The sequence below is a fragment of the Apodemus sylvaticus genome, chromosome 5 (genome assembly GCF_947179515.1).
Source record: "Apodemus sylvaticus chromosome 5, mApoSyl1.1, whole genome shotgun sequence".
NCBI lineage: Eukaryota > Metazoa > Chordata > Mammalia > Rodentia > Muridae > Apodemus > Apodemus sylvaticus.
The window spans coordinates 323906-345364 of NC_067476.1; the positions used below are offsets into that span (position 1 = coordinate 323906).

The 21459-nt window shown below is 38.7% G+C and overlaps 1 protein-coding gene across 4 annotated transcripts in view; it reads right to left on the minus strand.

Moving 5' to 3' along the window:
• Window positions 1-21459, minus strand: part of LOC127685016 (ubiquitin-conjugating enzyme E2 pex4-like) — a 144137-nt gene that overhangs the window by 67722 nt on the left and 54956 nt on the right. For all 4 annotated transcript variants that reach the window (XR_007977778.1, XR_007977777.1, XR_007977776.1 and 1 more), the window contains exons 3-4: window positions 17956-18156; window positions 11079-11224 (exon numbers count right to left, since the gene is read on the minus strand). The gene's annotated coding sequence lies outside the window, so the exon portion shown is untranslated. The remainder of the gene's footprint in view (window positions 1-11078; window positions 11225-17955; window positions 18157-21459) is intronic.

Below are 21459 nucleotides of genomic sequence, written 5' to 3' on the forward strand. Positions count from 1 at the left end.
TACTTAGAGAACAGATGCCTCCATAATTTTAACTCTCACTGGAGCTGAAGCCAGTGAGAAGTCTAGGCAGGTAAGGGTGTTTTGTTGCTAAACTTTGGGACTTGAGTTCAAAACCGAGAACTGATTTCCACTACACATGTGCCCATGGTACACATAAGCTCACATACACACAAACCTACACAAAATAAATGTGTAATTAAAAGCAACATGTGACAGCACACACCGTGAATCCTAGTGCTCTGGAGGCATAAGTAGGCTGATCTCTTTGGTGCCATCTCAGTCTAACAAAGGAAATACCAGGCCAGCCAAGCCTACATAGTTAAGACTCAGTGTTTCAAAACAATAAAGGAGCTATATTTGATGGCTCAATATTTGAGATGGCTCAATATTTGAGAGCACTGGTTTTTCTTCCATAGGACCTAGGTTCAATTCCCAGCACCCACACGGTTGTCTGTAGTTCCAGTTTCCAGAGAATCTGACACTCTCACACAGGCATACATGCAGGGGGAAAAATCTAGGTGAGGTGGTACACACCCTTGATCCCAGCACTCAGGAGGAAGAGACAGGTAGATCTCTGAGTCAGAAGCCAGCCTGGTCTTGAGTAAATTCCAGGACAGCCAGAACAACTCAGAGAAATCCTGTCTCAAAAAAATAAGTGTTTTTTTTTTTAAGTTAAAGTTCATCATTAGCTACATAGTCGGTTGAAAGTCAGTCTGAGCTATATGAGACCCTATTTCATATATTGATAAATAGAAAATACAAATATCAACTTATTTCCCCATCAGTTTGATATTGTAAGGGTGGAGTGTTTACTGAATCATGAGAGCTAGAAGTTCAGATCATAGTTACCCACATAACAAGCCAGGTATCCTGCACACACATGTAACTTACCCCAGCTTCAAAAGAATCACTGAAGCTTACTGACTTACACCCTGGCCAAAAAAACATGAGCTCTAAGTCCAAGGCCTTTTTGGAATAAGTGTGGTCTCGTTAGAGGAGTGTGTCACTAGGGGTTTGGCTTTGAAGTTTCAAATGCTCAAACAAAACTCAGTGTTTTTCTCTTTCTGCTGCCTGCCAATCCACATGTAGAACTCTCAACAACTCTTAACACTATGTCTACATGCCTGCCTGCAATCATGCATCCCAACATGACAATAGACTAAACAAGCTCCAATTAAATGCTTTTTTTTTTATAAAGAGTTGCCATGGTAATGGTATTTCTTCACAGCAACAGAAAACTGACACAGGCATACAATGACAGACACACACACACACCCCTCTTTAAAAATTCTGTGAGAATAGGTAAACAGTGTGTAAGAGCATCTGATGCGCAAACATGAGAACCGATGTTTAAGTCCCCAACACCAACAAAAAAGCCAGGCAAGAGCCAAATGTATCTGAAACCTGAGTGTGGAGTAGAGACAGATGGGTCCAAGAAGCAAGCTGGCCAGATAGCCTAGGCAAAAGAAGAGGTTTGTTGGGCTGGGTAGCACACATCTTTAATTGTAGCACAGCAAAGACAGGCAGCTAGCTATTTGTAAAAATCTAGACCAACCTGGTCTGCACAGAAAGTTTCAGCTAAGTGAGGGCTACATGGTGAGAACCTGTCCCCTCGCATCATAAGAAAGAGAGGGGGGTAAGGAGGGAGGGAGGGAGGGAGGGAAGAGAACAAAAGAAAAAGAAAGAGAAAGAAAAAGAAAAAGAAAGAAAAAAACCTCTTCATGCCTGTGGTACATTTTCACTTTGCTATTTGGTCCTTGTGCTGATTAAGTTTTTAAAAAAATTATTTTAAAACTTTCTTTCTTTAAGGACTGTCTTAAAGTTTGGTTTGATACTGCAATTTTTTTGAGGAAAATATTTGCTTTGATTCACACAGTTTGAAGACATAACATCCATTAAGATTAAAAAAAAAAGTCAGTGGCAAGAATCTAAGGTGAGGAAGACACAGTGGCAAGAATCTAAGGCAACTGGTCATACACACAGTGTCTACCACAGTCAAGAAATAGAACAGAGAAACATTAATGCTATAGTTCCTACAATTCTTTAATAAAATTTTTATTCACAGTATTTCCTTCTATACTTAAACTTTTTACAGTCTATGTTCCTGAGCTTTTCAAGCATGTTCTCTTCCATAATTTTATTAAAGTACATTTTATATATGTTTGTGCTTCACTTTCCCCTTTTCCTTTACATAAACCATAAAATTTTTTTGAGACAATGTTACTGAACACTCCTGGCTAGCTTGAACCTTGAAATGTAGACCATTTCCTTCTGCCTTTCAAGTGCTGGTTAACTTACAAACTTGTAAGAACTCATTGGGGGATTGAGATATATACGCTGCTTTGAAAATTTTCCTTTATTTGTATTTAATTTTAACTTGAACTATTTATATCCTGTACAGACAGATACTACTCTTTCCTATCTAAAAGAGCACACTGTTAACTGAAATATTGCCTACAAATGTAGTCTCCTCATTAATATTGGCATTGTAATTTTTTGTCTTCCTTACAGCCCTTCCCTTATATCAATGTTTTTGTAGACTACAGGATCCATTTAACTCATTTACAATAAATACTGTTTTTCAAATGTTGACTATTTTATTAACAAATGAAGTATTTTGGAAAGCATTAATTCATTAAAATAATTTAGTTCTGTGGGTATACTTAAAATACTATATTTTACTAAAGATTGTTTGCTTAAATTATTTATGTTTACTTGTGTCCACCTGTGAACATGCAACTTTGAGTGTGTAGAGGTCAGAGGACAACTTGTGGAAGTTAGTTCCCTCCTTCTACCATGAAGGTTCGAACAAGCTATGCTTTAAACTCTATAAGGCTTGGTGACAAGTAAGTGCCTTTATCTACTGATCCATTGGTCCCTCAAATAGCGTTTCACATATCTTTAACTACTTTTAAGTTATTGGCCTTTGATTCAAATCCAATTCTTCTCTAATTGTCCTCTTTAAGTTTCCAACCTCTCTGTGGTTTTTTTTTGTTTGTTTGTTTGTTTGTTTTGTTTTTTTTGTTTTTTGGTTTTTTTTGTTTGTTTGTTTGTTTTTGGATTTGGTTTTTTTGAGACAGGGTTTCTCTGTATAGCCCTGGCTGTCCTGGAACTCACTTTGTAGACCAGGCTGGCCTTGAACTCAGAAATCCGCCTGCCTCTGCCTCCCGGAGTGCTGGGATTATAAGCATGCGCCACCACTGCCCGGCTATTCTCTGTGTTCTTTAAAGAGGTTTTGACCCTAGATCTTCTTTACAAATCTACCTTAGACCTATCACTTCTTTCCCAATAACCCAACAGAAACCTCACTAAGATCTATCTGATTCTCCTTTAACCACTATCTCTCTAAAATATGTCCTGAGCTTATACACTAAACTGATACTGAGTTTAACTTTCTACATGTTTTAAAAAAGACATTTAAAATTTTTATGTGTAAGAGTGTTTTGCCTGCATGTATGTCGGAATAACACATGCTTATCTGGTACCAGAGGAGCCCAGAAAAGGGTGTCAGATCCCTTGGGACCAGACTTACAGACAATTGTGAGCTATCCTGTATGTAGGTGGTACTGAGAATGAGGCTAAGTCATCTGGAAGAACAGCCAGTGCTCTGAACAACTGAGCCATCTCTCCAGTCTCTTAAAAAAACTTATTTTTATGATGTTTAATTATGGGAATGGAGTGAGAGGTATAAGTGCAAGTCCCCAGAGAGTCTAGAAGAAACCATCAAATCCCCTCAATCTAGACTTACAGGCCATCTCTGTGGGTGTTGGCAAACTGAATTCCAGTCCTCTGAAATAGTAAGCACTCATAACTGCTGAGCCAAGTATCCAGTCCCTAATTTTCCGTATCCTAGTTTAAAATAGGAATGAGTGCACATATTCAAAGTCAGGGAGACTCTAGATAGACTTCCCAAGTATTTCCTGTTTCCAACTCTACAAAACGTATGTGACCTGCTCCAGCTTTACAATCAATCCTACAACTATAATTACAACTTTTTTGTTGGTGGTGGTATTGTTTTTGTTTTTGGACTTGGGGTTTTTGAGACAGGGTTTCTCTGTATAGCCCTGACTGTCCTGGAACTCACTCTGTAGACCAGGCTGGCCTCGAACTCAGAAATCCACCTGCCTCTGCCTCCCAGAGTGCTGGGATTACAGGCGTGCACCACACCGCCCGGCTTATAATTAACTCAACTTATTTGTAATTTCTCTACTACTTCTTTCTATTCAATACTGATAAAGAATTCAACTTTCTATTACACAGTTACAATTTCACTATAAGAACCTTTATCTAGATATTGAACACTAAACATCCTTTAAGGCCTTAAAAATCATCTGTTTCAGATTAAAACTATAAAACTCTTTGTCTTTCTGGGATATGCTTTAATAGTCTAGGTAGGTGGAACCTGTGGAGGCTAACACCTTGGGAAAGAAAAGATGACTTATCTACAAGTTTTGAACTCATTTACCTAACTTGAATGAATACCCAGTATTTCTGGAGTATTACAAGGGTGAGTAAAATAAACTAGCTATAGGAATCACATTGTAACTTCACAAGCAATACATAAAAAACTTGCACAATTTAAAAACCAATTCTTTACAGTTATCTCTCCAAGTGATAGCTGTAGTAACTGAAGAAATCACTAAGTAATTAATTCTTGTGTTCAATAATGACTTTACAAATATTAACAAAGAGGAAGAATGGCTCAGCAGTAAAGAGCAGCAAGTGCCTTATTCTGACCCCTGTGGATGGGCAAACACACAAACATATAAATATTTTAAAATGTATTTGTATTATTCTTATTTATGTACATGACCAAGACATGTATATGCAGGTATCCAAGGAGGAGAGAGGAAGGTGCCAGATCGCTTAGGACTGAGTTACAGACAGTTCTGAACTGCCTGGCCCTAGTGCTGGAGTGCAAAAGAAGCAAGCCCTCTTAATTATTTAGTCATCTCCCTAGCCCCATAAAAATAAATCTTGGGGGAAAAGCAAATATTGACTAATTCTCATGAAAAGTCTCTATTCTTGTCCTAAACGGTTTCCACATTCTACACATTTAATCTTCCTGAGTCTCATATACTAACTACACCACCATCTTTCTGTTTCAGATGAACTGATCATACTTAAACTGATCATAGCTAAATAAAGCTTTCAACACAGGCAGTGATTAGAATCCCATCTTAAATTTTCTCAAAACAACAACAACAACAAAAAAAACACTTCCAGTTCCCTCCTGTGTCAACCATTCCTTCTCCACTAAATTCAATCTCAATATTAAATATGCTAACAATTCTGCAATTTTACCAAAACAAAAATGAAACACCCTAACTTCAGGTGCTTCCTTTTGCCCTTTGAGGTACAATTTAAACAGTTGTTTTCATTTCCTATACTCACTTTCCTTTCATTCTCCCAAGCTCAGACCAAGCTTTGGCCCACTTCACTTAAACTGCCACCCTCAAAGTAACATTCATCTCCAGTGGCAACCTCATCCCTACCTTACCTGACCTCTATGTGAAACTTCCTTTGCTTGTCTTACAGACCAACCAAATTTGATTTTGTTTTGTTTTCCTCACTCTTTTCCTATCCTCCATCAGTTCCTGTGACTCTTAAAAAACTAGTGCACAAAGATTTAAGTTCTTTGTATCTACTACTTGCTTCCTTATTGAACCATTTAGCCTCAAGAGGAGAGAGAGAGAGAGAGAGAGAGAGAGAGAGAGAGAGAGAGAGAGAGAGAGTAAAAGCCAACATTCACCCCACTAATACCAAGACCCCATGTGCCCCAGGCAATGTAAGTCCCTCTGCCCACTTCAGAGCTTCTGTGCTGGTTCTTCTCTCCACCTAGAAAGCTAGTCCCTCAGACAATCAACATGCTACCCCCAACCCATCCACATCACCAATCTTCTCACTCATCACTAATAGGTTAGAATTCCTAACTTAGGGCTGGAGAGATGGCTCAGTGGTTAAGAGCACTGACTGCTCTTCCAAAGGTCCTGAGTTCAAATCCCAGCAACCACATGGTGACTCACAACCACCCGTAACAAGATCTGACGCCCTCTTCTGGAGTGTTTGAAAACAGCTAGTGTACTTACATATAATAATAAATAAATCTTAAAAAAAAGAATTTCTAACTTAATTGTCTAGCTCATTATCTCTCTTATGCTAGCAAGAATTTTATGCTGTTCATTCTTTGACTTACTTTATGTTGCTATTCTGGGAAGTATGCACTCAAATTATTTGGTAAATTTGGAATTAAATCTAAAGCTTTCATTTTATATATCAGAAGTTTAATGCTAGCAAGTCAAAATTTTACATGATCCTATGACTTAAAATATTGAGACTATAACCAGGGCAAGCCCTCTTGGCCTACATAGGAAAAAGAGATAATTTTACTACTGTTTTTCAAACTTTTATTTTTGCAGGTGGGGAGGGGGATCCCACTAGTAAATTTCTCTTCAACTGCAACAGATAGCCTTTTGTTGCTAGAGTAGCTACCTCTGGGGGGTGGAAAATGATTATTAGTATTTAAAAAAAAACTAGGGAAAACAAATGTTAAAACTCCACTGGGTTTCTAAAATAACAGTAATGCTTTAAGACGGGGCCAAGTCACTATTCAAAAGTAAATTAGATTTGTTAATGTGAGGAATTAATAAGAAAGAACAAATATAACAAGAAACCCAATCAAGAAATATTTTCTTTTTTTGGGGGGGGGGCTCGGTTCTTTTCAAGACAGAGTTTCTCTGTATAGCCCTGGCTGTCTTGGCACTCACTCTGTAGACCAGGCTGGCCTCGAACTCAGAAATCCACCTGCCTCTGCCTTCCAAGTGCTGGGATTAAAGGTGTGCGCCATCACCACCATATTTTCTTAATTTCTTAAATCAATTAGTGTCTGTGTGTGTGTGTGTGTGTGTGTGTGTATGTGTATGTGAGTGAATGCCACTAGAAAAGGAATTTTTTTGCAATATAAAGTGCATACTACATGAGTCCTTTTCCTTTTTCACACTTTCACAAATTGAGTTCATTCCTAACCATACATCTAAATAACCTAAGCATATGATTTTCCTTTCCTAATTTTTTGTTTTTCAAGATAGGGTTTCTCTGTGTATCCCAGTCTGTCCTAGAACTTGCCCTGTAAAGCAGGCTGTCCTTGAACTCAGAAATCTGTCTGCTTCTGCCTTACCACCACCCAGTAACAGCTTTTTATTAATGTAAAAGAAAGAAAGAGAGAGAGCGAGCAAAACAAAAAACAAAAAAAACAAAAAAAACCCTTTTACCACATATGTATTTTTTAAGACCACAAGAGGTTTTTTTGGTTTTTGGTTTTGGTTTGTTTTTCTGAAGACAACTCAAATGGACAAAAAGAAGGCCACATGATCCAACAATTCTTCTTAAAGGTATACATCCAAGAGAAATAAAAACATCTGACCCTCTCCCAAATAAAGTTCTCAGCAGCATTATGCATAATAGTAAAAAATCCATAAATTGATGATGCTAAAAGAAACCGTGTATCCATATAATGGGGTATTATTAATGTACATTTTAAAGGGTGATTACATGGTGGTATGTGAGGTATCTCACAATAAAGCAGTTAAAACGAAACCACTAGGACTTATATCACCAAGCAGTTGTGGGGAGGCAGCCATAGAGATTACCAAACTGGTTGTTTGGCTAATAGGAATGAGCAGGCAGTGCCACAAAGAGAAGGAAGCATATGCACAGAAACGCCATAACTGAAGCCATTATAGTGTATGCTCACTTTAAACTCTGCTTTCCAAGGCAGACATCCCCAAACACTGAGTGGGTCAAGATTAGACACCAGAACCAATGGCATTCATGGTGATTCCCTGCCTTCTCCTCAACAATGAGGCTGAGCTGGGTGGCTAGTGAACCCCAGGGACCTGCCTGTCACTGCCTTCCCAGCCCTGAGAACAGCAATGAAAGGTGCCATGCTGGCTGGCCCATTATACTTGTTGGGGAGCAAGGTCTTCATGCTCCTGTGGGAGGCGCTCTACCAACTGAGCTCTCTTCCAGCTCTGAGAGTTCATTATGATGTTTAAAATGAAATCTTTTCCACTCTACATATCCAAGTATTTGTATTTATTATTATGTGAAAGAGACCTGTAATCATTCCTCTTCTCCTCCATATTACAGCAAGCATGAAAACACATGTATAAAAACCAGGTGATAGCCACACTGTGCTATGGCAGCCACAGCAAAGCAGGAGCACAAGGAGATTCACGTGCTCCATTTTAAAACCAGATTTATAAAACATACAAATCCCTGTTAAAACATTTTTCACGATTTTGCAGTGAAATTGTAAAAATTATGAGACGTAAGTAACATAATCATTCACATATCTTTAGTCCATACAAAAATAGTTGTAATGCACCATAACAGTCATCAGAAATAACATTTTCACCTCCGAGGTTAAAGGAGAAAAGAAGACTTTCATTCCTGTCGAAGGTATTCAATTTTCCCTCAAATGAAGTTTAGATGAAAACAATGGGACTGACAAGCTCCACAAGGCAGATCTTGGCAACTCTCAACTCCGTCTATCTCCTTGGCTGGTTAAGCAAAATTCCTTCACTAACTGTTGGTCTTCGCAATAACTCCTACAAAGCTCATTGCTGCCTCTGTCAGCCTATCCCCCATGTTGCGCATTTATTCCTGGGATGCATATATCAACATGTGGCACATGTCCTTGACATGCACAGAAGAGCTGCACCCCAGGACAGCAGCATGCACGACAATAGTCTCCACTCTTGCTTCTTTGTGGTTGCTGGGATGTAACGGAGAAATCTAATAACTGTGACAGTGGGGCCTTTCGGGTTCTCCTTGCCTTTGCAGACAGGAAAGCTGCACAGACGCTAATGAAAGGTTAAATGAATAGGGATAGCTGACAAGACATACAATAAAGAAGGAGCTTGGTAACCCACAGACACTGAGCAGAGATCCTTGGCTCAAGCAGAGAAAAGACAGCACATTGCCGAGTCACAATATTTAAAACAGCTTGCTATACACAGAGGCTTTGTGTCTGGGTACACATCTGGCTTTGGTCTAAGGGGAAAAAAGATACTAAAAAGGAATTTCAGTATGGGGCACTTTTGGCAAATGTTAAGGTCATAATAAGAGAAAAATGTTTTTGTGTGGGCTGTTACATCTCTGTGCTAATAAACACACAAAGAGCAGGGACAGTGAACTCATGAACCCCAGGTCCAGGACAATACTGTACATTTTGATAAGTCTTAAATCCTGTATGTAGAAGACAGACTTGATGTGATTCTCACTGGTTACACACACACACACATGCAGTGACTCATACTTTTTGGTGATTTCTTTTCTCTACCCTGCTCATACAATACAAATATTAAAATTATATATTTAGTGACTATAATTCTCGCCAAAACATATGACGTCTTTCAAAGAATATGTAGAGAGACACCAGCATTTATGTGGAAAGCCTATGAGACCCATGAGATTCAAAGTCAGGAGGAACAGCAGCCAATGGTTGTCATCGCATACTTCAAACACTAATGTGAAGATATGTTACAAAATAATAGCAACGAAATTTTGTGATGGACAAACTGAAAGGAAATTAACATGTCTGGAAAGTAGTTCCTGTCTAATTAGAATTAATGTTCAAATATTCAAAATATATTCCAAAGAACACAATATGTGTTGTAACTATAACAATTTGAAGAAAACCAGGGAGTTCTAAGGTTTAGGGTCTACAAAAAAGAATGACCAATTCTTTTTAAAAATATTTGTAGTCATGGTGGTTAAAACAATTGGGTTGCATATAAAACAATGCTCAAGCATAACCTGGACACTTTTTTTTGGTAAGATTTACAGAAATTGTTCTCCTGTATGCTTAAAGCATACCTCCCTTCATATAATAATGTTGTTTCTACAGAAGATTGGTACCGAATATGGCTTGAATGTCTACCTTTTCAAGAAACCACTACTGAGTTGAGAGTTAGTTCATATGATCTAGAGGAATAAAGAGAGAACATTTCCTGATATGATTAAGCTATCATGAGAAACAAATTACTTATAAAAAAAATACCTTTTTGGTGGAGCCTGGAAGGGAGAACCTTTGAATAAACTCGAATTTTGTCTTTCTAGTCCTGAATAGCAAACTGGTGACTAAGGTTGGTAGTCAACCTACTGAAGTCCGAGGATTCTGTAGCAGTCAGGATGAAGAACCATTGTGATGTCAGTATTCTAAGGGCCATGACAACGGACAAAAAGGCACATGCATTTCTTTCCCTTACACTTAGTGGCTTTAAATTTGAGCCATACATCTTTGTAAGGAATGACATATTTTCACAACCATATATATACTGATAGCTACTCTTTCAGTAATTCATTACTCTACCCTGCTCATATAATTTAAATATTAAAAAATATTATGTGAATATCAAACTGTTCAAAACATATGACATATTGTTCAAAGAATATGTAGATAGACACCAGCTTTTATGTAGAAAGCATTTGTGAGCCATGAGATTAGAGGAGTCGGGAGGAACAGCAGTCAATGGTTATCATCACACACATCAAACAATAATGTAAAGAAATTTTACAAAAATAATACCAATTCAGTTTCATGATATTAAATATTAAAAGTAAATGAACATATGTGGAAGATGATTCCTTTTTATGAATTAACATTAAATCTTTTAAACTTTTTAAAAAACACAATGTATTTAGGAAAAAAATAACAATTTGGGGAAAACTGAAGCATTCATAAATTTTAGGTTGAAGTTTGACCAGTTTACAAGAAAAGTTTGTGTTTTAATGGGTAAAAACAAATTTGATAGTCTAGAAAATACTACTGTCTTATGTTCATGGTAGGTAATTTTTGAAGACTTATAGAAAGCATTCTCCTGGAACAAAAAGCATAGCACTCCTTAATAACTTTGTTTCTTTAGGGAACTGGTACTGAATATTGCTACTGAGTAACTTTCCATGAAGACACTGCCAAGTTAAAAGCTAGTTTTCTAGATCTGGAGAATCAAGATAGAACACTTCCTGATTCCATTAGACTATCATAAGAATCAAATTAGTTATTATATACATACATTTACAGTGCAGCCTGGAATCGAGAACCAATCAATGGATGTGAAATGATCACTTTCCTTCTTGGCACTAAATACCAAACTGAAGACTGCAGTTGGTAAGCCAACCACTGAAGTCTGAGGATTCTTTAGTAGCCAGGGTGACAGGCCTGCAGTAAAACAAGGATAGTCCTGTCACCGACATGTTTGTATGTGAGGATAGCACCACATTCCTGAACTTATCAAAATGACAGATTGGCAAAAGGATACCTGATTCAATAGTTGTTACTTTCAAGCACATTTTAATTCCTTTGCATTAGGCAAAAGAGAGGCAGTAAAACTAAGGAAGCAGTTGTATAATGAGAGAAGTGAAGGTAGAAGAGAGAAATGAAGTTTAAGAAAGAGGAATCGGGGAATAAGAACAAACTAACCTTGTACTAAGGCTATTAGGTAAATGTCTATCAGCCAAACAGGCACAGGAGTCATAACTCAACACCCTTCTCTGACCCAAACACTAAATGTAGCAGCAAAGTAGCATTACAGTTCCTAAGGATGGATAAATAAGATGTCAGAGGTGCTCCAGGGAATCGCATCAGTGGTTTCAATAAGTAACTTCCTACAATTTAACATTATTCTTCCTTTATAGAGAGAAATGAAAAACTGATGGACTTAATTAAAGGAAAACAAAAGGATATTATATTGTTGTTAAAGGATCAATTCTTTTTCTTAATTAGAATGATGATTAATAAGCGGAGAATTTGATTTCTGAACGCCCTGGTTTGAGTGAGGCATTGTTTCCCTGTAGTACTCCCATTAAGGAGGGCTCTGACTGCAGAAGGAGACAACGCTCTCTCATCCCCACACACCATGGCACAAAACGCTGTGCGCTGTGTCCCATCGAGAGGACCCAGAACTCTGCCCTCACCCATGCCAAGTCCAGTCATAAGTGTTACACTGGAAGGTGGAGCAAGCGTACACTATGAAATGTGTGAGGTTTCCGACAGGGAAGGTACAAATTGAAAAAACAATCAATACTTTTTTTTCCTATTCTCTAAACTTCCTTTTAAGCCCAGGGAGGGAGACATGGTACAGGAAAGGCTCAGGGGGAACTGTGGGCCGCAGTCACAGCTCCCACACCATCTTAGTGATGTCATAGCACATAGTCTTTCTTTTTCCCAGGATAATTTTTTCCATCCTGTTTCCCTCTGTATTCTTTATCAGTTTGTCTTCTAAGATACTCCTGCTTTTTGTTTTGTTTATACAACAGAACCTAAAGACTGCTGTTCCTGCTCTGCCCCTCTTTCTTTACTTCTCTTAAGCTTATTAGAAGTCAAAGTTCCTCCAAAGGGTATTTGACTCCTCTTGCCTCTAATCCCAGGTGCTTCAGTGGATGAGGGGAACCACGCAAAATGTGGACACCAGCTGCTCTTCTGCAAATAAGAATGGCATCAGCTCTGGCAGATGTGTGTGACATCAATCATTTCCTACGACCCCAAACATTCTTCTGGCCAAAGCCTGGAGAACCGTGGTTAGTCACCAGCAAACATGTGTCATGAAAGGCATGAGCATGTCTGCACATGGAACAAAGCCCATGCTTCCACACACATCACATTAGATGCCAAACCTTCCAAAGGAAAGAACTCCTGGGACAGTTATATCCAATGTTCCTTCAATAACAAAGAACAGTGAGTTCTAGAGAAAATGGGTTTCACTGAAAAAGGTATTCCCATGATTCACCAATTCAGTTTTCCTTACTGCACAGAGTTCTCTCTATATACTCTGGGGGAAAGGAGTTCACACCTAAAACAATTTATCCACCATAGTTCACTTATGAATACAGGGTAAAGGCAAAGGCAAGCTCCAATTTCCTCTCCTTATACTTTATATATATTCTCGTCCACATTACCAAGTTAGCTATGGACAGGCATTACCTACATGCTAACTGAAGACTGACCAGAGCCATGTCCATTGTGTCTTCCTTTAAATAAGTGTGTGCAATGTGTAAGTTGGAAAAGAAGAAACCCTAGGGTTTTGTTTTTCACTGAAGTATGTGACGCCATCTCACTATCTGTAACGGGCTGTTCCTTTGGAATCAGCTCCTGTGTCACAGCGACCTGGCAAACTTGAATGCTTTCACTATCACTGGAATCCTTGCAATCCTGCCTTGGCTGTGACCCATTCATGTTTGTCCCAACTTCCCAGAGATGTCTTGCTCAGCATCTAATTAGTAAGGGAAGAATCGTCATGGCGCTTATCCCTGACATAGGCGTAGGACGCTATGTTGTGGTGGAAGCCTAAGTCTGTCCTGTTACATTAATCAATTTCCATAAAGCTACTTGGTTACAGATAACAGAGATATTGAAAGAAGTAATTTCAAAATGATCCCCAACTATGCTTAAATTCATTTGAAGTGCTACGTGTTAGAAATAAGCTTTAAATTGGTGAATGAGTTTATTCGCGTGTATACACATCTGAGGATCTATTTGTGCATGTTTCATTACAATAACTCACACGTGGAATATCATACATACAAGGCCTACGCCATTCCCATTTCATTATACAGTATGCAGAGCTGTTAGTGAGGCCTGCATGTTCACACCAAGTTGGAAGTAAAGGCTGACACACAGGGACTCACCTCTTTACCACGATTTCTAATCCAATACTGCTATGACAATTATCCAAATATTCCTACTTGTGTGCTACAGTATTAAAGTGAATGTCAAGGCTTACATTTTAATTTCAATATGTACCTATCATTAACAGTTCAAAATAAAGCACATCATCTCTCAAGTTAGAGGAACTGAGAGGTGGCAGCATGCTAATTCAACAAGCTAAAACTATTTGCCACCAAATATAAACACCTATTTTAACATAAAGGTAAGTTTTGTCAAGTTAATCCTTTTGAAGTAAGCTGTGATTACCCAAATACACCAACTATAAGAAGGAAATACTAAAAAGGAAGAGAGAAAAAATAGAGAGGGAAACCTAGAAATGGATGCTGCCTCACAATGGAAGTCATTTTCAAAGGCCATTAACTATCAACTGCCTTATTCGTAGCTCTGATTAAATAAGACTATTCATCCTATGTCAAAGGGATGTGTCCAGTTTTGAGGAGAAGCTTTAGAATAAAAATATATTGCATGAACTTCAAAGAACAACCAAGCCACCCACAGCACATATTTTAGATACGTGACAAACAAGAAATACTATATATGAATCTTTAAAATTGTTAGAGATGTTTAAATTTTTTTGGGAGGGTTAGAAACCAGAAAAGAAAACACACATCATTTCCATTTTGACTACAAATCCTATGACTGGAACTGTGTTTGTCCTCATGAATTGAAAATACTAAAAGACTACTGGAAGAAAAATTTGTATTGAGCACTCTTGTAAATGATTTCCAAAAATATTATTATATATTTCTTATAAATCTTTTAATCATTTCTCAGAAGTGCTAGGTTTTATACTAGTCAAAAAGTTTACTCTGTCATATCTCTGGTGAGCAGACGGTCTGGTAGTAATGTAAATCACTGATATAATTTTTAGCTTTCTCGATTTTGTCCCTCACCTATCTAGGAAATGATTTCTCTGGTGATAACTAACACATCGTGCTAATGAGAGAATCTAATACACAACAGAAAAATGTCACTACTAATAATATTTGCATGAAGTTAAATAAAGCAACTGTAAAAGAATGTCAGACAGTTGTTCTTTAATAAGACACAGTTTCACAATGAAATTATGTTGTTAGTTTTGTTACATCATTGGGTGAATCCTAAATTACTCCATAATGATGCAAGGCGTCATTTATAATTCTAACTTGGTATCTCACTCTACTCTGAAAAGAGACCTTATTAAGGGATCTGCATTTTATTTGAAACAGGTTAAGTATACCTGAGCAATAATAAAAGGTATAAACACCTCTGGTAATATGGGAAAAGTACACTATCACCATTATCTGCACAGTGTCATTTCTTAAAAAGATTTCAATTAGATCGAACTATACCTGCTCTTAGAGGAAGCTATAAGGATTTTATTTGCTACTGTCTCAAATACACAAACGTACAAATTATGTAGAAAAAACAGCTTTCAAAGTATGATTAAAAAAAACAAAACAACCTTCCAAAAGCAAGCTCCTTTCTCCTACCACCCCCATCTGTCTTTTTAACAACACCTTAAGAGAGTATCCTGAGAAAAATAACCTTTGAGGTTTTAAGAGATAAGGAAAAGGAGAAAATGGTTTTGGACATTATCAACTCATAACTGAATCCAGAACTCTCAGTTACAAAAGTCAACAGCTACACAAGTCAACAGCTACACCTCTCAAGTATCTTGCTACAAGAAAATATTATTTTTCTAAACAACAATAACAACAACAAATCATATTGATTTTTAGAGGAATAATCTTTGATTTTAGGGAAAATAGTGTAAGGTAGAGAGATGAAGTCAGGAAGTCCCATTTAAAGCTTTAAGGGGAACAGACTTAACTCCACTGAGTCTGAGTCAAATCATTTGCTAATGTTAGATAAAGGAAAGATTTACAGTTAAGGAAATCTAACTTTGTTCAGGGGAAATGCAAGATACAGATTGTCCCATGCCTCTGCCTAGCTTACGTTTAGAAGACACAGACCTAGATTCTTCAACTTCAGCGTTCATCCGATTCCCAAGCATACATTTTTCTGTAGCTAACATCATATGTGGTGAGTTCTCTATAGCTCAGTCTTTAAACATCTTTTACTGGCTCTAGTAGTCAGTTTTGTCCAATGCTTACCAAGATATTCAAGGAAATATTAATTTGTATTCTACTATAGAAAACTGTGGAAAACTGTACTTAAAAGATTTCATTCACTCTATGAGCTAAATTTTTACTCAGATTAAAATAATCAAGCAGAAAAGCCTCTTTTATCCTAAACAATTATATATAGAGAATTGTACATATTTGATTAAATTAGAAAAAAACCTTTTTATCTTTAGCAAAAGGTGGCTTAATGTGGATATTGAAACTATTATTCTTCAAAACTGTTGACTTTTAAGAGAGCATTTCAGGAATCATTCCCTCCCCCACCCCATCCCCCATGCACACACTCTGTCCCACTCACACTGAACCAGCACTGCTGACCCACTACCCATAAGGAAAACAAAAACATTAGGCATGCACAGCACAGTGCATATTTAGGCAGATTTTGAATTTAAGACTACACATTCTGAAATGGCATCTTGAAAGAGAAAGAAAAGTACATCTACACATGTAAACATATACTCTTCTTAGATGACTTCCAAAATGCACAAAAGGTAAACATTTAGTAACTCTGAAAGTAAATGGGAAGCTAAGCATCACTAACAACACCAAAACAACAACAACCACACAAAAAAAACAAAATAATAACAAACTACAGCTAAATGGTTGATTTACAATACTTTTTAAGTTTGTGATTTTCATCCTTTGTCATAGTGTTCTGTGTCATAATCTGTTCATCAAGCATAAAGGCCTTCCCTGTGTTTATTCTCACAGGCACCAAGGCTCACAGTCCACATACATTCATACAGGTACACAAGCAAACACACAGAAAACACCACAGTGAGCTGGTCATACAAGTTTCTCTATGAGGAATTTAAATTATTTTCCTAATTCTGACCTATTTTTATGTAATTTGCTTTTATTTCTTTTAGTCCTAAATGTTTTGCATCACTTAAAGTCTCCTTAGATGCAAATCTACTTGGAAATGGGCTCTTGCCAAAGCAGCAATCTAACACATCTATGTGGTTCAATAGCCATTTATCAATTGATCATTATCTCTATCTGTTTTATTAACTCTTTTTTCACTAGAGGGAAAAACCTAAAGCAATCTAACCTTTCACAGCATGCATGTACATACACACAACTCAAGGAAAACCCGGATTGGTGATATCTAAATTTTAAAGTGGGGCATGGAAGATAAACTAACTCTTGCTTTGTATGGGTTTAGGGTAGGCTTCTGAAAAGAGGAAAGTTTCTGGGTTGTTTCCCCTTTGCCTCCACTTAACCCTCGCTCCCCCGCGGAGCCTGAGAGCCTGCAATTGTGCAAGAGGAGCCGGGCACGCAGGGCGCAAATCACCGAGCGCTGCGGGTGATTAATGATCTGTCCGCTGCTGCCCTGGCGCTCTCCAGGCAGCTCTCCCTGCAGGGCAGCAGCCGAGCTGCCTGCGGCGGCTGAGCGAGAAGCGGCTCTGGGAGAAAGCAGGGGCCGCGCCCAGTGTGAGTGCACCATGCCGGGCGGCGGGCGGTGGGCAGCAGGCGGCGGGCAGGTGACAAGCCGAGCTGGCTGCACCTGGGCCAGTGGAGCACAGGGGAGAGCGAAGGCACCGAGCCACCCACCGAGAGCCAGAATGGAGGCCGAGAGCAAGCCTGAGTGCAGCCTGCCGCCCTTCGGCTTGACCCGGCCGGCAGGGAAGCCTGCACAGCCTCGCTCGGGTCTGAGTCCAGCTGCTCCAGACACCAGAAGTCAAACCCGCTGCGCTTTATGACTGTTCAGTTGCAAGACCTACTTCGAGACAGCAGACACTTTGACCAAGTCTTTCACAGTCAGAAAGACACATTTGTTGAGTGGCCTTTTCTCTTTTTCGCGGGAAACAAAGAAATAAATTAAGGCAGGGCTCAGGCTGCACACGGTGAAACTTTGCAACAAATGCCTTTGCTTTCTCTAACTTCGATGTCCTTTCCCCCCTTTTCCTTAAAGAGCCCTTGGGGAAGCCATGAAGTAACACTGCACATTCCAGTAACACAGAAATGACAATATATATATATATATATATATATTTTTTTAATTTCAAAAACATTTAGAAAGAAAAGTAGCAGGAAGAAAAGGGCACATAACAACTCGAGGTTTCTTTAAAAAAAAAAATGAAAGAAAAAGTAACTTACCTGTTGGGACATTCTGAATAAGAGGTTAGTATCAGCATTTTGCCATGTCCCCATGAACCCTGGTCCAGCCTCAGTCGTTCTGGTTCCGAACTGCATGGAGTTGTCAGTACAGGAGTCTCTTAAAGTCAAGTCTCTTGCCCTCTTTGGCTCTCTGTCTCTCTGTGTGTCTCTTTCTCTCACATCCACTTCTGCCTCTTCTGACTGAAAAGTGAAGGTGGATTTTTTGAGCTTCTTGGCAGCCAGTAGCAGGAGTACAGTGTAGGTAAGAAGCTGGCTGAACTGTGCATTTCATTCGGGAAAGGGGAGATCTGGGGGAGGGGGGGTCAGAGCTTCCTTCGCACCTTCTGCACAGATATCCCTATCATTTATGCATAGATTGTGACTCCCCTAGCTTGCCTCTGCTCAGTTTCACAGCTGCCTGTCAGGTGCGCAGGCAGCACTGGAGACCCAACCATCAGCTTCAAACCCTCAGCCACTGCATGTCATTGGACAGCAGAGCTAGGAGTCAACTGCACTGTTCCACTGTCAGGCACCAAATGACACTGTACTAACCCCCCTCCAGATACACAGATAGACACACACACTGGTGCATACTCCACGGACTGCCACGATCACCACCCACAAGGCCAGGGAAAGCCAGGGCTCCTCCCTGGGAATTTTCGCCAACAATGCTTTCTGCTGTAACATGTTATATCCAGCACCAGTCCTTTCTTTAACACTTGCAAAACTATGACACTTAAATATTTTTAATTAAACTGGAAGCAAGTAAAGATTCATCTGGAGGAGAACATAAAGTTTGCTTAGTGGCTTTTTAAATATTAGCTGCCACAAGTCACACCGTAATGCTGGGGCTATTTATAACCACATATAAACTCATAGGGAAAATAATATACAGAGATTTGACCTTATATTATAAAGGGTGAACAAGCAAAGCTACCAGTTAAACATGGAAGATGTACACTAAACATATGCAAAAATAAATATATATCACTTAATACCCAGCACCTCAGGCCATTAATTACCAAATGGAAGGTTAAGTAAAGAGACACTGAAGGAAGAGAAGAAAAATGAATACCTTTTCTTAAAGCTCACATGCAGAATAAAATCCTTTGTTAAAGTTCTCAGGTAAGACATCTACATCAACCTTTTAAATCATAAAAAAAAAGGGCAAAAGATGAAGAAAAAAAGAAACCTGTCCTATTTCAGGCAAAAAGTAATGCATATAAAAATGCCATTTTTCATTTAGGACCTCTATGGAAAATTCTATAATGTTTCCCTGCCTGATGAAATATAACCCTGATAGCGGGTCATATTTTTAATTAAACCAGTTTTAAAACAAAACAACCATTTGTTAGATAGTATTTATCTCCCTTATTTATGGAAAAAGCAGAACTGAACAAAATCCACTGTACATAAACACTGTAACTTCAAAATGGAAAGCTAAATTCATGCCATCTCATAAAAGTAGTCAGCAGGAAAAAGCCATCCTTCCTAAACTTAAAATGTAAGGAACATTAATCTTCAGCCACTTACAAATACTGAGGACAAATGTAGCACTCTGTTCGCTCCTTCTTAACGAAAGAATAACAATAAACCTTCCTCTCAGAAACAACAGAAGAAACAGAAAAGCGTTTCGATGGCAGCCTGTGTCATTAGTGGACAATGAGAAAAGATGAGCAACCGTACGCTATGTTGACACAAATGTGCCTTCCCTTCTAGAACTGACATCTCCTGAAAGCTTTTCTGTTAAACTTCCCTCCAGTTCACCACCATTAAGCACAAAAAAGTCTCAAAAGAAGCCAATTCAATATCTGAAAGGAGACAAACAAGAACCCAAAGAATTGTTGCCTTAAAATATATTAAGTCTACCTGTGGTCAATAAAAATATTCTTTCGAGGGGGAGGGCGGGAAAAGCCCCTATGAGTCAATTGTCAACGGTGACTGTACCTTTACTATTACCCACTTAACTCCCTCTAAAATTTGCTAGCCTCTTGATTTCTGAAGTGGCACTCAGTGCCTCAGTCAAGCTGCCTGCTCAGCTCCTGACCTTCCCACTAATGGCTGTTATTTATGGGAGGCTTAAGGACACTGTCAACAGCAAGCTTCCTCCTCTCTCCCCTCAAGCACTGTTGTATCCTCTGCCTGCATGTTCTCTCTGGCCTCTTCTGCTTCCTCTCCCTCTCTCCTAGTCCTTCCCCCTCCTTCCCCACTCTCCCTCACTCCCTCTTCCTATTTTTCCAGCCCCACCCCTTTTTCTCAGTTCTGAGATCCTCTTCTTTCCCAGGTATTTCCCCTAACCCCCACACATGCGGGCATGAATGAACGAACACACACACACACACACACACACACACACACACCATACCACACCACACCACAAGACAAAAATCAATTTTCATGCAGCAGCAAGCACCTGCAGTAATAGACTCTTTTATTAAAACTGTTATTCTACAAGACTTGAAATTCCCCAGGGATCGGGCCATGTCAAAGCCGATATAATTAACTAGAGGCTCAGCAACGGATCAATTACCAGACAAGCAAGTGATAGTGAAATCAATGAAAGATCATCGGCCACATTATCAGTGTTGCAACTCATTAGGGCAAAACTGAGAAATATGCTCAACACGAGCCCAAGCAAGGTGGCATTACAAAACAAAGGGCTAATTTGGAGACCCTGCTGTGAACAATCTGTAACTGAATTAGCCCTTTTCCCCCCTAAACTGCACAGCTCCATAACTAAATGTGACAGACTGAGAGAAGCAGTTTATTAAGACACCAACCCCAAGTTTATTTAGTTCATAAACTCTCTCCTAGAAAATCAATACAGTCTGTACAGGGTTATCAGGTTGACTAGCTAATACATCCAAATCTGCTATGCCCAGCCACAGTCCTCTGACAAAATGCTACCCAGAGTATGCAAACCGGTCTCTCTCAGACTGCAAGGTCTAACCAAACAAGTCTGCAGCAAAACTATTACCTAAATATTCCTGCCGTAGCCACGCCTTAAAAACATCAGGATAGGGCTGGAGAGATGGCTCAGCAGTTAAGAGCACTGAGTGTTCTTTCAAAGGTCCAGAGTTCAAATCCCAGCAACCACATGGTGGCTCACAACCATCCTTAATGAGATCTGATGCCCTCCTCTGGGGAGTCTGAAGACAGATACAGTGTACTTACATATAATAAATAAATAAATCTTAAAAAAAAAAAAAACATCAGGATAGCCTCGTAAGATTCACAAGAAAAATCACAACAATTACACAGTACTGTACCTCCTAGATGGATTTTGTCAAACAAAATTTTAGTTAATTCCTAAAATCAGTTAAAAAAAAAAGTAAAAGCTTCATTATAACAACAGACACCAGTCCAAAGAGTTAGCTATATATAAACATGCTAAAGTACAAACCTTGAATGTTTATGTTTTGTTTATTATGTTTAAAACCATTTTTAATAAATTTTAGAACATAAAATTCTGACTCCTATAGAAAGTCCCAAAATATGTTATGT